The sequence below is a fragment of the Neomonachus schauinslandi genome, chromosome 12 (genome assembly GCF_002201575.2).
Source record: "Neomonachus schauinslandi chromosome 12, ASM220157v2, whole genome shotgun sequence".
Lineage (NCBI taxonomy): Eukaryota > Metazoa > Chordata > Mammalia > Carnivora > Phocidae > Neomonachus > Neomonachus schauinslandi.
The window spans coordinates 38,436,604-38,453,553 of NC_058414.1; the positions used below are offsets into that span (position 1 = coordinate 38,436,604).

The 16,950-nt window shown below is 39.8% G+C and overlaps 1 protein-coding gene across 4 annotated transcripts in view; it reads left to right on the forward strand.

Annotated features, from left to right (window-relative positions):
• DYNC1I1 (dynein cytoplasmic 1 intermediate chain 1) overlaps positions 1-16,950 on the forward strand; it is a 279,310-nt gene that overhangs the window by 222,422 nt on the left and 39,938 nt on the right. The window lies entirely within an intron of this gene.

Sequence of the window (16,950 nt, forward strand, 5' to 3'; positions counted from 1 at the left end):
CTTTCTTGTTTCTTGAGAAAGGCTTGTATTGCTATATACTTTTCTCTTAGGACTGCCTTTGCTGCATCCCAAAGATTTTGAACAGTTGTGTTTTCATTTTCATTGGTTTCCATGAATTTTTTTAATTCTTCTTTAATTTCCTGGTTGACTCATTCATTCTTTAATAGGATGATCTTTAGCCTCCATGTATTTGAGTTCTTTCTAACTTTCCTCTTGTGGTTGAGTTCTAGTTTCAAAGCATTGTGGTCTGAAAATATGCAGGGAATGATCCCAATCTTTTGGTCCTGGTTGAGACCTGATTTGTGACCTAGGATGTGATCTATTCTGAAGAATGTTCCATGGGCACTAGAGAAGAATGTGTATTCTGTTGCTTTGGGATGGAATGTTCTGAATATGTCTGTGAAGTCCATTTGCTCCAGTGTGTCATTTAAAGTCTTTATTTCCTTGCTGATCTTTTGCTTAGATGATCTGTCCATTTCAGTGAGGGGGGTGTTAAAGTCTCCCACTATTATTGTGTTGTTGTCAATGTGTTTCTTTGCTTTTGTTATTAATTGCCTTATATAATTGGCTGCTCCCATGTTAGGGGCATAGATATTTACAATTGTTAGATCTTCTTGTTGGATGGACCCTTTAAGTAGGATATAGTGTCCTTCCTCATCTCTTATTACAGTCTTTGGTTTAAAATCTAATTTGTCTGATAGAAGGATTGCCACCCCAGCTTTCTTTTGGTGTCCATTAGCCTGGTAAATGGTTTTCCACCCCCTCACTTTCAATCTGGGGGTGTCTTTGGTTCTAAAATGAGTCTCTTGCAGACAGCATATCGATGGGTCTTTTTTTTTTAATCCAGTCTGATAGCCTGTGTCTTTTGATTGGGGCATTTAGCTGATTTACATTCAGGGTAACTCTTGAAAGATACGAATTTAGTGCCATTGTATTGCCTGTAAGGTGACTGTTACTGTATATTGTCTGTGTTCCTGTCTGGTCTATGTTACTTTTAGGCTCTGTCTTTGCTTAGAGGACCCTTTTCAATATTTCTTGTAGGGCTGGTTTCCTGTTTGCAGATTCCTTTAGTTTTTGTTTGTCCTGGAAGCCTTTTATCTCTCCTATTTTCAATGACAGCCTAGCTGGATATAGTATTCTTGGCTGCATATTTTTCTCATTTAGTGCTCTGAATATATCAGGCCAGTCCTTTCTGGCCTGCCAGGTCTCTGTGGATAGGTCTGTTGCCAATCTAATGTTTCTACCATTGTAGGTTACATATCTCTTCTCCCGAGCTGCTTTCAGGATTTTCTCTTTGTTTCTGAGACTCATAAGTTTTACTATTAGATGTCGGGGTGTTGACCTCTTTTTATTGATTTTGGGAGGGTTTCTCTGTGCCTCCTGGATTTTGATGCCTGTTTCCCCAAATTAGGGAAGTTCTCTGCTATAAATTGCTCCAATATACCTTCTGCCCCTCTCTCTCTTTCTTCTTCTTCTGGGATCCCAATTATTCTAATGTTGTTTCGTCTTATAGTATCACTTATCTCTCGAATCCTGCCCTCGTGATCCAGTAGTTGTTTATCTCTCTTTTTCTCAGCTTCTTTATTTTCCATCATTTGGTCTTCTATATCACTGATTCTCTCTTCTGCCTCATTTATCCTAGCAGTTAGTGCCCCCGTTTTTTATTGCACCTCATTAATAGCCTTTTTGATTTCGACTTGGTTAGATTGTAGTTCTTTTATTTCTCCAGAAAGGGTTCCTCTAATAGCTTCCATGCTTTTTTCAAGCCCAGCTAGTATCTTTAAAGTCATGATTCTGAACTCTAGGTCCGACTCGTACTAATGTCCGTATTGAGTAGGTCCCTGGCAGTTGGTACTACTTCTTGTTCTGTTTGTTGAGGTGATTTTTTCCATCTTGTCATTTTGTCCAGAGGAGAATAGATGCTAACAGAGTAACAACGTCCCCAGAAAATATACTCTAAACAAGTCAGAAAAGACCTGAAGCTGGGGGAAAAGAAAGGGAAAGAAAGAAAGAAAGAAAAAGAAAGAAAAAGAAAAAGATCAAAACAAAAACAGAACAAAACAAAACAAAACAGAATATGATCAAATATGATCAGGCTGGTGCATAGATCAGTGCCACACACTAGATTTTGGGCGTATTTTGGTCTGTTAGAAGAAAGTGCCTCCCAAAATTTTAAAGAAAGAAAAACTTATATATGTACAAAAATAAGGGTTGATTTGATGAAGGGATGGAATATGACTGTAAAGATGAAAATTATAAAAAATTTTATAAAAGGAATTGATAAAAAGTTGTTTGAAAATAGAAAGAAGAGGATTTAAAAAAAAAAAGGGAGAGAATGTGATAAAGCAGGAGACTAGAACAAAGCCAGACACTAGAGATTTAGAGTATATTTTGATCTGTTAGAAGAAACTGTATCTCAACATTTTAAAGAGAGAACAACTTATATATATATTTCAAAAATAAGGGTAACTACTATGAAGGGATAAAATATGACTCTAAAAATTAAAAATAAAAATGTTTTTTTTAAAAAAAGGGATTGATAAGATGTTGGTTGAAAAAGGGAAAAAGAAAAATTCAAAAAAAAAAAAAGACTGTTAAAAAAAAATTAACTTTGAAAGACTAAAGAATCATGGTAAAAAAAGTCATGGATTCTATGTGCAGTATTCCCCTAGCTCTGGAGTTCTGCCGTTCTCATTGATCAGTAAACTTGGTCTTGGCTGGCTATTCTTCTGATCTTCTGGGGGAGGGGTCTGTTGCTGTGGTTCCCAAATGTCTTTGCTGGAGGCAGAATTGCCCCGCCCTTGCCGGTCTGGACTAAGTAATCTGCTCGGGTTTGCTGTCAGGAGCTTTTGTTCCCTGCAAGCTTTCAGTACAGCTTTGGTGGCCAAGAGTGAAATGGCGGCCTCCCAATCTCTGCCCTGGAGGAGCCGAGAACTTGGGGCCCCGCTCCTCAGTGTGTCCCCAGAGAAAAGTAGTCAGTCACTCCCATCTCCCCGGTCTCTGGCCGCGCTCCGTGCTCACCCGGACTGTGACCCAGCATTTTTGTCTCTGGCGCAGGAACCTGTATGGAGTCTCCAAACCCAGCAGATCCCTGTGGTGCGCTCCCGCGCCACTCCTCCCGGGGGAGGAAGGGGAGTCTCCCCGGATCTGCCGCTTGTTGGGTCCCTGCTGGAGGAGCAGTGGCCTGACTATGCCGGAGATCACAGTTTATTGCAACCCCAAGCTGAGAGCCCACTCCTCGGCTCCGTCTCTGCAGCTGGCTTCCCTGCTCCGATACCTGGGAGCTCTGCCGCATTCAGGCACCCCCGGTCTTTCTGTGACCCCGAGGGTCCTAAGACCACACTGTCCCCATGAGGGTTCCACCCCCGCTTAGCCACCAGAGTGACATCCTCGGCGGAGCAGACTTTTAAAAGTTCCAATTCTGTGCTCCGCGGCTCTATCACTTGCCAGAAGCGGCCGCCGGAGGCCCCTCCCCCGCCGTCTATCCTCCCGAATATCGCCTCGGATTCACTTCTCCGCACGTCCTACCTTCCAGAAAGTGGTCGCTTTTCTGATGAGAGAGTTGTTGCTCTTCTTTTCTTCGACCTCCTGTTGAGTTCGTAGGCCTTCAGAATGGTTTGATCCCTATCCAGCTGAATTCCTGAGACCAGACGAAATCCAGGTCTCCTACTCCTCTGCCATCTTGCCTACAATGCCACTTTTGAAGTAGGCTTGTCCCCCAAATCAAATTCAAATCCTATTACTCCACCAGGTCTCTGAATTTAGTGGCAATAGGAGATAAAGATGCAAAATATTAAATACTACAGGGATGGAATCAGCCAAATCAAGGCTGTGGAGAAATCTACGGGACAGCTGATCTCATTTCTACACCAAACCCCCCATTTTTTTCAAAGAAAAAAAAAAAGAAATGGAGATGGAAACCACATATCAAAACAAAATAGAACAAAATAGTACTTGAGGCATCTCAACCAATCTTAAGATATGAATCCTATATAGCTCCTGATCCAGACAAGCAACCCTTCAAAAAAAAAATTAGAAGGCTATTAGGAAATGGGAAAACTGACTAGTTATTTGATGATATTTATGAATTATTATTTTTAGGTATGATAATTATATTTTGATCATTTTAAGTGGTTTTACCTTTTAGAGATGCACACTGAAATTTTACAGAAGAAATCATCTGATGTCAGAGATTTGCTTCAAAATAGTTGGAAAGGGAGAGTGTGTGGACACAGATGAATTAGATTGTGCAAGTATTGATAAATATTGAAGCTGGATATTGATATTATTCTATTTCTGAATATGTTTGAAATTGGCTCCATCAGTTAAGCGTCTGCCTTTGGCTCAGGTCATGATCCCAGGGTCCTGGGATGGAGTCCCGCTTCGGGCTCCCTGCTTGGTGGGAAGCCTGCTTCTCCTTCTTCCTCTGCCCCTCTGCCTGCTTGTGCTCACTCTCTCTCTTGCTCAAATAAATAAAAATCTTTAAAAAAAAATGTTCTATAATATAAGACTAAAAAACCCCAAAAAACAAAAGAGAAGGGAGTGATCAAGAGTAACAAATACTTCATGGAAGTATCATCAAGACTGAAATACGTCCATTGTATTTAGTAGCCTCACCATGCCCATGGCAAGAACCCTTCCACTGGTGTGTTGAGGATGGGACACAAATAACAATGGGTTAAGGAGTGAGTGGAAAGCAAGGAAGCACTGAAGAAAAATCGAGAAATTTGACTATGAGGAGAGCAAGATGGGAGGTAGGGAGAGTTTTTCTTCTTTTTTCTTTCTTTTTTTTTTAAGATGGTGGAGACTCTTGAGGATGTTGCCATTGTCGAATAGCCATCAAAGACAAAGAGTAGAAACACTGCAAGTGTAAGACAGGAAAGGGTCCTGAAGATGTTCGAGTGAATGAGATGCATAGCACGGGAAGGGGGTAAAGTTTAAATCTGGGCAGTGACATATCTTCTGTTGTAACAAAGGAACAGGAAAAGAAGGGGAGAAATATGTGCAAGTGTGTAGGTTTGGTGAATGAAAGCAGAGGGAAGTCTCATGTGATCTTGTTTTCTCAGTGAAACAGGAGATGAAGTAGTCTCCTGAGTGGGAAGCAGAGGTGTCGGAGGGAGCAGGTCGTGGTTGGTCATGGGAAAGAAGAGGAAGAGCTGATTAGGGAAGCAAAGATGGACTCTGGGGGTGTGGAGGACCCTGCTGGGTTGAAGACCAGAATGTTCTAGTGGCATCGATCTTCAGGGCCAACTTCCTCCAAGAGAACTTAACAGCACAGATATGGACGTGGATGAGGGGGACACATAGTTGGCTCCAGGGCCAAAGCTTTCCCAGAATGTGATGGCAAGACAATAGAACATGGGATCAGAAATAAGGACGAGAGTGTGTTTGATGTTAGAGGCTAAGGATTTACACTGTGGCTGAAAGGAAGTGAAAACAGACTGGAGAGAGTAAAGGGAGCAAGGGGTTGTTGGAAGCCCCTATAAGATCAAAGAACAGGTATGAAGGAAGGAATTGAGTAAGAGAACTAGTAAAATAAGAGATTATTGTTAGAAAGTGAGATGTTTGGATTTAGTAATTCACAACTGAAATAATTCCAAGTGATAAAAACAAACCAAACCAACCAACCAACCAAATAAACAAAGTTCCAGGATTTGGTCATATTGTCACTGAAGTCAAGTGGACATAAAGTTCTCTGGAGCTGAGGGGGTCCTGGAAATAAAAGGTCAAGGTGCTTGTGGGCTGTGGGCTTTGAAGTGGGCCAGAATAAAGGCAAGACTGGGATGGAAAAGGAGATCATAAGCCCAGTGCTTAAGTCTTCAGTGAATTAAGAAGAGCAATCAGAAGAGGGAAAGCATGATACAGAGTCATGGCCTGAGCTTAAAAGAAGCAGGGCTTCTTACTGGATGTCTACACCCTGGAGAGCAAATACTTTATTTCACTCTTCTGAAACAGAATAGCCAGGAATGAACAGTTTCTACTTGAGAAGACAGCAGGGGAGGTGGTGAATTTATGGGAGAGGGAGTGTTCCCCTGAGACAGGCAGCAGAGGGAACTTTCCAGGAGAAGGCTGAAGATGGAGGCAAATGAGTTCATCATGGAATGGGAAACATGGAGAGCACCAGCATGCTAAGCCCAGGGACTGGACATCCAGTTAGAAGGCTAGTTTGACCATCCAGGTGAGAGCCAGAATTTTGGTAGCAGAAGCAATGGTAAGCTTGTGGAAGAGAACACAAGTCTGAAACCAGCAAGCGGATGTGGAGACCAACTGACTTGATTTGAGCGCAGAATCAGTGGCAATCCTGATATTTCTGCCTTGGGCATCTGAGGGGAAGAATGGTGGTGCAAGTGACAGAGACAGGAAATAGAGGAAGAGCAGGCTTAGGTTGGGGGTAGAAAAGTTAGGAGTTAGGACAGTTAGGAAAGATGCTCTCAGGTGCTGTGTGGGGTTGGGGAGGGGAGTAGAGGCAGGACACTGCTAAGGCTGGAGAAAGATGGGATGGGTTCAGCTACATGGAAGTGGAAGGGTGAGCAGAGAATGAGAGAAGGTCCCTATTCTCTGGTGAAGTCAGAGGCACGCTCAGCTGCCGACAGCAATGGGAGGTGGGATGTGGTGGGGGGAGGAGGGGCATTGCAGGTCATACAAGAGATGGGACAGACCCCTGACTCCAGAGGATACCTGAACGGCACCAATTTGAGAGCAGCTGGGGCTAAATATCAAAGATGCATTTCATAGGTGATGTCTAAGTTTTAACAAGAGTGCCAGGAATTGTGTAAGGCGGTCATTGTGGACTCTCTAAAGTCCTCCTGAATCTGGCATTCAAAGCTGTCCACAACAGGGCCTCAGTGGGTTAAGCGTCTGACTCTTGATTTCTTCGGCTCAGGTCATGATTTCAGGGTTGTGATCTCATGGGGCTCTGTCCTGAGCATGGAGCCTGCTTATGTTTCTCTCTCTCCCTCACCCTCTGCCCCTCCCCACCACGCGCTCTCTCTCTCTCTCTAAAATAAAGAAATAAATAAAATAAATAAAAAAGCTATCCACGACCTGTCCCCAACTTACTGTAGCAGGTCTAGCAGGTTGACAAACTCAGGTGTGGGGGATATACCACTCCTCTGCGGTTCTAAACCAAGGCTTCTCAAAGTGTGGCCCCTTGATCATCATGGGCAGCATTACCTGGGACTTATTAGAAATGCAAATTCTCTGTGTCATTCCCAGACATTCTGCATCAAAAACTCTGGAAGTGGGACCACCAATCTGTGTTTTAATAAGCCCTCCAAGCGATCCCCATGCTGCTAGAATTTGAAGAGCCATGCTCTAAACCAACTTGAAGTTCGGTCTCAAATTCCCCATCCTACAGAGCGGGTGGGGCAGTTCCTTTATTTTGAGGTGTCTCTCCTTTCTCATCAGGGTTGTGTTAGGGAACTGGGGAGCTAGTTCAGGATTCAGGCAGGAGAAGGGAAATCATTGTCCTACCCCCCAGTCAGGTTCCCTGATATAATTAATACCCTACTTGTTCTGGCAAAGGGTTTGTACTGTGAATATATTTGAAACCCCCAAATTAATCATAACCTTTGTGGTGGTGTCCTAGGAGCAATGGTTCTACTTGATGCTCTTGGCAACACCGGCTAGAGTCTTTCTCCTCTTCTTAATCTAAACGTGCATAAAATTTAAAGGAAATGGTAGCAACATCTCCTAAAATTACTAGTCTATTTTACAAGACTGACAGAAAGTAACCTCCTTTATCTTTATAAAAAGGGCAAAGTGAAAATATAAATATTGTTTTGAAAATACTGGAAATTAAAAAAAAGAAAGAAAATACTAGATATCAAGGCTTTGGGTTTTTTTTCATTCTTGCTGACAATGAGAATTTTCAGATAGTCGGAGAACAGAGAAAAATGAGATGGGTAATTGTTTTTTGGACCCTTCTGACAGTGATGGTGACCTTGGTAATCTTTATTTTAAACTCATTGTGTAACTTGGAGTCATCTGATCATTTAAACAAAGATGAAAAAGATTATGGGGGAGGCTTACTTGATAATCGAGGTAGTGATACCCTCACACCGAAGATTATGTTTTGGTCCTTTTGGACTGCTATAACAAAATAGCACTGACTGAGTGGTTTCTAAACAGCAGGAATTTATTTGACTCAGTTCTGGAGGCTGGGAAACCCAAGATCAGGATGCCAGCACAGGCGTGTTCTGGTGAAGTCCCTCTTCGTGGTTCATAGCCAGCACCTTCTTGCATGTCCTCACATGGCAGAAGGGCTAGGGAGATCTGTGAGGTCTCTTTTAGAGGGGCACTAACCCCATTCATGAAGTGCCACCCTCGTGACCTAAGCCCCTCCCCAAGGCCTCACCTAATACCATCACATTGGGGATTAGGATTTCAACATATGGATTTTGGGGGGAACACAAACGTTCAGAACATAGAAGATTACAAATTAAATCCTGTAAGGAAGAATCCTTCAAATGGTAGAAAGTGTTGATGCTAAGAAATAAGACTTTGAACTAGTCAGGAATCAAATTTAAAAAGTAGCTGCAATATAATACTTTGTGCATAAAAATAAGTGTAGCTCAAAAAGATACACCCCCCCCAAGCTTAAAGGCAAATCAAACAAGAGGAAAATTTGGCAACACAGACATGCATTTTGTACATTCTACTGACCAAGAATTCTCATTTCTAACACAAAGATAAAATAGGCGAGAAAATCTGTATTCCAGGGGAGAATGTTACGCTGCAATTAGCACACTGAGCAAAATGAATGTAATCTTGAAGACTTTAGCAAAGTCCATATCCACTCACTCTGCATAAGTAATGTGACTGCCAACGAGATAGTAGCACTTCACACACTTTTAGACAGAGAGAAGCTATGATTTTAAAGAGCAAGACTAAAACACAAAATTTCTGTACATAGGATTTCAGAAATATTGTAGTTAAATGAAAAGGCATATTTGGAGAAAATACAGGCATTGCCAATTCTCTTTGTGATTTGAAAAATTAATATCACTGTTAACTTTATAGGGTTTTACTTAAATTTCCCATGAAGATTGCATTTTGAATTTTTGAATTGAGAAAGGCTAAAGGAAGAACACAATACCATATATTTTGGGAGGTCTAGCCTTCTAAACAGTTCCCAAAAGAGTGGTTTGGTTCATGAGCACCAACAAGCCACATTGACTATAGGTGGAAAATTAACCTACCTAACAGTGTTATAGAATCTTGAAATTTTAACATGATTCTTTCTGGTTTCATCATCATAATTAATAAGAGAGAATAAGTAACTGCATGTTAGTGACAGAGGCTTTTTTTTTTTTTTTTTTTTGGTCAGGAACTTAATTTATAATAATTAACAGTGTACTTTTTTTTTAAGCATACTAACACAACCATTTTTGATAGTAAGAGGAGCTTTGTTCATCACCTTAATTATCAACATACTGTGTTTTAACTCCATGCAAGGGAAGTAAAGAATCACCCTTGTCTTAGTGGATAAAGAGTAAAAATATAACCACGTGTAGAAAATAGTATTGTTATGGTTGATTACCATAGAGGCGATATATGGGAGAGTCCAAATGAATAAGTAAGAGCAAACAATCATTGTGCCCTCACGGGCGTGTGCAGATAGAACCTGGAAGATACAGAGAGAGTGTAAATTCTCTACCTGTCCTCATGGAGGCTTCTCCTACTAGATCTTTCATGTGAATTCCCACAATAAACCATCATCTGTCTCTCTTCTCTGTCTGCCCCATTTGCCCTTCCAACTTTTTAAAAACAAAACAAAGCACAGACACCCTGTCCTTGACCTTGCTGTCCCTTTCCCATCCTGTTTACCTTCTGCCTTTTCCCACCAAACTGCAGTTTTACCTCCTACAATCTCTTTATCTCCATGATCACCACTAAATCTCCCCCTTCAAAAATTCCCCTGCCCTCCTTCTTGCTTGTTCCAAGGGCATTTTGCCATTTTCATTTCCTTTCATGACTTTGCTATTTCAATAATGTTGAGCAGTCCCTTGGAATATCCTTCTACAATATATCAATGAGGCTGTTTTTAAGAGAGCAGTAAAAAGCTGCATACTTAAAAGCCTATCTTTGATGATCCTTTTTAAAAATAATTTTAAAAAAATGCACTGCCTAAATAAATTCTATTGAGTACCAACTCTTACCTTTTACTATATCTTAGCCCATTAAACTTCCCATCCATCAAGAAATGCTGGAGTTGATACTTAGAAATGAAGTATGAACTCTTGGCTGGATTAAAACGTTCATTATTCCACTCAGCTTTTCTGTTTGCTGAGGTTTTGGGTAATTTTTTTCCTGTACTGTAGTTTAGCTTAGTGGCTAGACAAGTTATGAGTCTTTGGACTTTTTATCATTGCATCCAGTTTGGAAAGTTTCAGTGGATTCCAATTAAACATTGGGTTAATATTTATTTTGGTCCAGGTACAGCTTCATAAGGATTTAGGCTCTTGATACTGTTCATGTATTTGCCAGCTCAGTCTATTCCTTTAGTCTTCAAAGGGCTAGAATTTCTTCTGCTTGTATTGATCATAGCCTCCAAATGCTTTCTCTGTTAAAACTTTGGGGCCCTAAAATTCAGTTCTTTTATGTTGACCTTTATGACCCTACTGGTCAGGTAGATGGTCTGACTTAACCCACATATTGACATTGGATGTGATTCCTGGGCAGCACCCTGGGATCTGTCATCTAAGAACCATTCACAACACATATTTGATTGATGGAAATCACTGACTTCCCTCAAATGTATCTTGACACTGTATAATCTATCCTAGCAGCTAACCTACCTCTCAGTCCTTTCAGCAAAGCGTCTTTGAACAAAACGGAGAATCTGAAAACAAGATTTTCTAAGTGACTGAAGGGTGATGACTTAGCACAAATTAGAAAGATAATCTTCAATTTCTAAGCAACTACTGTGAAATCAATAAATATTACCTATTTCATGTTGACATCCTCTGCCAGGGTTTAAATGTAAGATGACAATCTTACCTGATATTTTTTCCATCTTAGCTATGAGGGAAAAATGATCATTTCAATTTTTTATGAATAAAAAAATTTGGAAAAATTTCATTTTTAAGGAAAAGTAGTGGTGTTTTACCTTTAAAATGAATCCACCAAAAATGATTATGTATTGTAATAAATGTAATAAATGTTAATGTGGCTATATTACACACAATGCAATAATAAAAACAGTTTTGTCTTGCTCATTGAATCACATTTGGTGCATATGGAGTTTCCAACCCATCCCTGTAAGACCATGAGCTCCTTGAGAGTAAGCTCATATTATTCTGTCTGTATCCCCAGTACCTGGCAGAGTGCGTGGCACCTGGTAGACACTTAATAAAACATTGAATTAATACATGAATGAATAATCCCTGGGTTTTTAAAAGATGTACATTAAAGACATACTGTAGCAAATATTTAGTTAGCAGTGGTTTTGAGCAGTAAAATTCATAGCCATAATTTAGAAATATAATAATTAAAAAACTGAGGTTAAGCTTTAAAAATCCTATTAGGAAATATTTAAGACTGTAATTTTGTGAAAAAAAAAAAACCTAAGGCAACCATCCAGGAGCAGAGTGGCCTCCTAAATATTTTTCTTACGAAGTAGATGAGTAGGATTCCAATTAGTTTGTGAGAATGATCTGGAGAGCTGGGCAACCAGAGTATGCGTCCTTAGCGATCTCTCCCACTCTGGAGGATATTTATCCAAGGGAGTGAGAGAAGAGGTTCCTCAACACGCTGACAATCCTCTTTTGGGGCACCATAGCCCACTTGCATGCAGAGACCCCTGGCAAAGTCTGTCTTTTGTGGGATATGAGTTCCCCCAGAAAAAGGGGGCTTGACTCTCTCTAAATCATAGTTTATAAGAAAAAATCTGAACTCAAACTGAAGCTGTTGGTGAGAGGATAGAGAAGGGAATGTGCTAAAGAAGCTTCTCAAAGTAGGCGACATCCAAACTGAGGTTTGAAGGACTTACGTTCGGTAAAGGGACACACGGGGAAGGGCCTTCCAGTAAAAGGAACGGAGTGTTCAAAAAGAGAAGCATGGGATAGTTGACACCCTCGTTGTGTGACTTCAGGGAAATTACTCTCCATGTCTGTGCTGCTGTTTATTCATCTCTACCATGGCCACTACGATACCACCTACCTCATAGGGTACCTGTGAAGATTAAACGAGTTTCTGTGTATAAAGCTCTCAGAACAGTGCCAGGCAGAGAGCAGTAAGCACTGTGAAAGAAGGAGCAATGCAGTTATTGCTATTAAATATAATTATAGTTGATATTGTCATTATTTGGATATTAAACTGGCTTAGTTGGGCTGGAGCAGTGGGGGCCAGATGACCAGAAGGGAAGAATAAAAGGGTGCCTCTGGGGGCAAAAAGGGACCAGATGATGAAAGACAGTCTGTGATGCCATGGCTGGAGAAGAGACTTGCTTCTGAAGACGATAAGAATCATAGCTTATGGTAAAGTGGGGTCTCATCACCTGTGGCTTAATGTCATGCAGCATGAGACTGGGTACTAAGGACATGTCCCCTCCCCCTCAGGATTCTGACCCCCAGTGTGAGCGTCATGTGCTACATGGGATGACTGCTTCCTCAGATTACCAGCAATACGTGGCTTCCACATGAGCCTCTCCGCACATCCCATAGTCCCTCCTATCTTAACATTACTTGATTAGACCATTAATGAACACTCTTCAGTTCTACCACACTCAGGAGTAGCATCTTGATTGACCAGAATGTTTACTTTTGCATCCCTTCATGAGACTTCCCTCCTAATTCACCACTACACTTAAATATGCAGATGAAGCCCAATCATGATCATAAAGACGACAACGGTAATAATCAAAATAATAGTAGAAGCTGCATTCGACTGAAGACTTCCACATGACTGCATTGTACCAGTGATAGCATATAATTTTAAGTGTATTTTTATAAATATGCTGCCGCAGGATGCCATCTTGAATGGATTGTTGCAGAATTGTCTCATCTGACCTTTCTGCTAGCTTTATGTTTACTTGTTCTTTCATTGTGTCTTCAGTTGGACTTTTCTTTTTATCCACTTATAATTGTTTTTAAGTTTTTGAGCCTAAGATATATTCTCTTTTCCTCATCCTAGTTAGTTCCAAGAAACTTGTGTCACTAGTAATTCTGATCCTTACTCAGAGCCCCATTAGTTTTGATACTCCTGTCCCCACCCCACTACGTCCTGACTTCTCAAAGAAGATTTAAATATGGCAGGACAAGAAGATGGAGAAACTGTCATTTGTCCTAGGTCTAAAGAAAGCACATGTAAAGATTTTTTCTTAGTATATTCTAATGCCAGTTACTTATACAACTTCTACGTGTTTCTTTTAACTTGGTTGACTGTTTAGTACATATTTACACACTTTTTTTCAAAATAGGATATTTTGTTCATCTTTGTCCTGTGTCTGATATGTGTTAGTTTGCCAGTATTACACTCAATATGGAATGAGTAGAATTGGACCATTATGACAAATTACTACTTTATCAACTTGGACAATAAAAATTGGGAGAATGTCCTCATTCTTCTAGTACTTTGTAAGGAATAAATAAAAGTTTTGTAGAGGAAAAATAAATATAATTAATCTTTGAAAACTCTTATTTTCTCTTCCAAAGGAGAGTAACAGGCCCTCCCATAAATTCTGGGGAAACAGACCTCAGTGTTTACTACTGGAAGCTCACCAGCTCTGTGGAAGTTACTGGAGAGGAATGTTGTGGAATTGGCGGTAGAGTGAAATAGTGTTCTCTCCTGTCCCCTGGTTCATTGGCTTGAACTAAGCCCAAGTCAAAAGTAAGAAGTCTCTTATAAGTTGTCAGTTTCCTCCTCACTTAGGACCTTCCTTAATGATTAAAAACTTAACTTTTAAACCAGATTTCCCCTCTAACACTCTGCCAGACCTAGCTGCGTTAAGAGGTGTAATGGGTCACCAATCCAGGAAGGTTATGCTTGAGACTCTTGGCTTCCACCCACCTATGGAACTTAATTTATGCCTGATTGGTTTGATTTTTCTCTCCCTCAATTACCCTCCTTTTACAAAGATCAGTAAATCATCTAAATTTTTAATTCTTTTGCTACTAAGGCCATTTCTTTAATTTAGCAATCCACGAACCATCAAAATTAAATGTGAAGTGTCTGTGAGTATGTGCATGTGTGTGCTCTTGTTTCTTCTTTTTTACAGTATTTTGTGTTAATCTGGATCTCTAATGAATTAGAACAGCCGTGATCTTCTCTAACAATGCCCTCCCCCATCTCTTAAAAGTCTGTCTGTTTGGAAAAATAGTTTCTTAAGAGCAGGGAACAACCATGTTTTCTTTGCCAAGTTTGTGACAAAATTATTACCCGCTTTTCTGAGGTTGGTGTCTTTCCATGTTTACTCTTCCTACATAATCCTCCTAGGTAATCTTCCTAAAACCTTTCATTGTACCATCTCCTTTTACTACAACATATAACAGTGTTTGTATCTTGAGGAATCTGAACAGGCATTTTTTTGAATGGTAGGAGGAGTTCCATGATTTAAAAAGATACTGAAAGAGTTAAAGTGAACAAGTATCTTTAGCAGGAGGCCTTTTTAACTTATTCTTCAGAAATGGGCTGGATATATGGCATGCAGAGATCCCCAAATTTATCTGGACATGGGACTCATTTTTACCCAAGCATACTGAGAGAACAGTATTCCTTGGAACATAGCTATGGAAACTCTGACACAGCTCTACTTGCTTTCTTAATCATTTCAAACACCTCAACCTGCATTTCATGGTTTTCCACCCTTTTGGACAAGCATCTAACTATCAGCCCCAAATTCTAAATACAATCTTTCCAATTTGTGTTTCCAGTAATAAGGTCAAACAAGTAAGCAAAAAAAAAAAAAAAAAAAAACCCAAAAAACAAAAACAAAAAAACAAAAAAACCCTTCCAAAACCTAGTAAGGATAGAAATGATTAATGAACTTGAATATATCTAGAGAGAAAATAGAAAAAGACTGAAAGATAGGAAGAATTACGTATCCAGAAATAGTATTTAGACATGAAGGTGTGTGTCGAGGCTCTAGAAGCTGTGGAAGGAGCTTTCAATGAAGTTAGGTATGATGCCAGCGCCACATGGAATAGTGACTAAATAAATATACCACATTTTCTTTTCAAATAAACAGTGTTTATGTTCTTTATAGAATCAAAGTCCATGTGTGGGGAATTAAGAAAGAAGGGCAACAAGAAAATCTGGTTTAAGTCTTAGAAATCAGACTTGAGGAGAACGCTGCAGATCCCTTGTTTAATTCCCTAATTTTACCGAAAAGAAAACCAGTGTCATGAGAGGAGTGATCCCCATATCCTTTTAGTCTCATATTCTTTCCGCCTCACACTGATTATAATTGAGTCTGTTGGAAATCATTGTGTTAGAAAAAAAAATGGTTTAATAGTTTGAACTGTCCACCTATTTTTATTTGCCATTTAATAGTGGACTCAGATGCTTGAATAACTTTAACCATTTTATCTGGTTTAATACTGCACCATGGTCTAGTCATGAAACTATTCTTACAATAACTTCAATCAACACCAAGAAATTCAGCACCCGAATATAATGTAAAGGTCTTATGTTGTATCTATTCATTGTTTCCTTCTTCCACTGAACTATGAGCTTTCTTAAGATTGGTGGCCATATTTCACATCTATTCTGTATTCCCACTGCTTTCAGTCAGAGTAGCAAATGGTTAAAATATAATGTAGGCAATTATCTTATTGCCCCATCACATATAGATGAAATTAAGCCAGTAGCCGTTATATTCTAATTAACAAGAAGATAAACTCTGAAATTTTATATTTTTTTGCAAATTTATTTCAATCCTCATTCCAGCACCCCAGTGACAGAAACACAGCTGCATCCTACAGACCTGCAAAGACACCTCTGTTCATTCTTTATTGATATTTCTGGAAACTGCAGTCTCCATGTATCACCTTTTTCTACTCCATTGATCTTTTCCCCATTCTGTCCAATCAGCTGTACACCCATATGAACACAGGAATATACATACCAACCTGTGTGTTATCATTGTAAAACATGTAAGAGTATAATAGGGCAATTTTTTTTAACAATCATGCAAAATTCATCCTTTACATTAAGGTCCCCTCTTAATGTTGTACATTCTGTGGGTTTGGACAAATTTAGAATGATATATATTCATCCTTATATTATCATAGAGAATATTGTCACTGCCCTAAAAATCCTCTGTGCTCTGCCTATGCATTCCTACCCCTACCCTTTGGCAACCACTGATCTTTGTACCATCTTCGTAGTTTTGCCTTTTCCAGAATGTCATATAGTTGACATTCCTGCCAGCAATGAAGGAGAGTTCCCGTTGCTCCATATCTTTACCAGCATTTGGTGTTGCCAGTGTTCTGGATTTTGGTCATCCTAATTGGTGTATAAAGGTATCTCATTGAAGTTTTAATTTGTATTTCCCTGATGACATGATATGGAACATTTTTTCATATGCTTATTTGCCATCTATGTATCTTCTTTTTTGAGGTGTCTGTTAAAGTCTTTGGCCCATTTTTTAATCAAGTAATTTATTTTCTTATCATTGAGCTTTAAGAGTTTTTTGTATATTTTAGATAACAGTCCTTTATCAAATGCCTTTTGCAAATATCCTCTTTCAGTCTGTGGCTTGTGTTCTCAATTTCTTGATAGCAGTATAAAGTTAATTAAGATTCTACTACAAAGTAGAGGGGCACCTGGGTGGCTCAGTCAATTGAGCATCCAACTCTTGGTTTCAGCTCAGGGCATGATCTCACGAGTCTTGGGATCAAGCCCCACATTGGCTCTGCACTCAGTGGGGAATCTGCTTAAAGATTCTCTCCCTCTGCCCCTCCCCCCCACTTGTGCATGCTCTCTCTCTCTCAAATAAATATTTAAAAA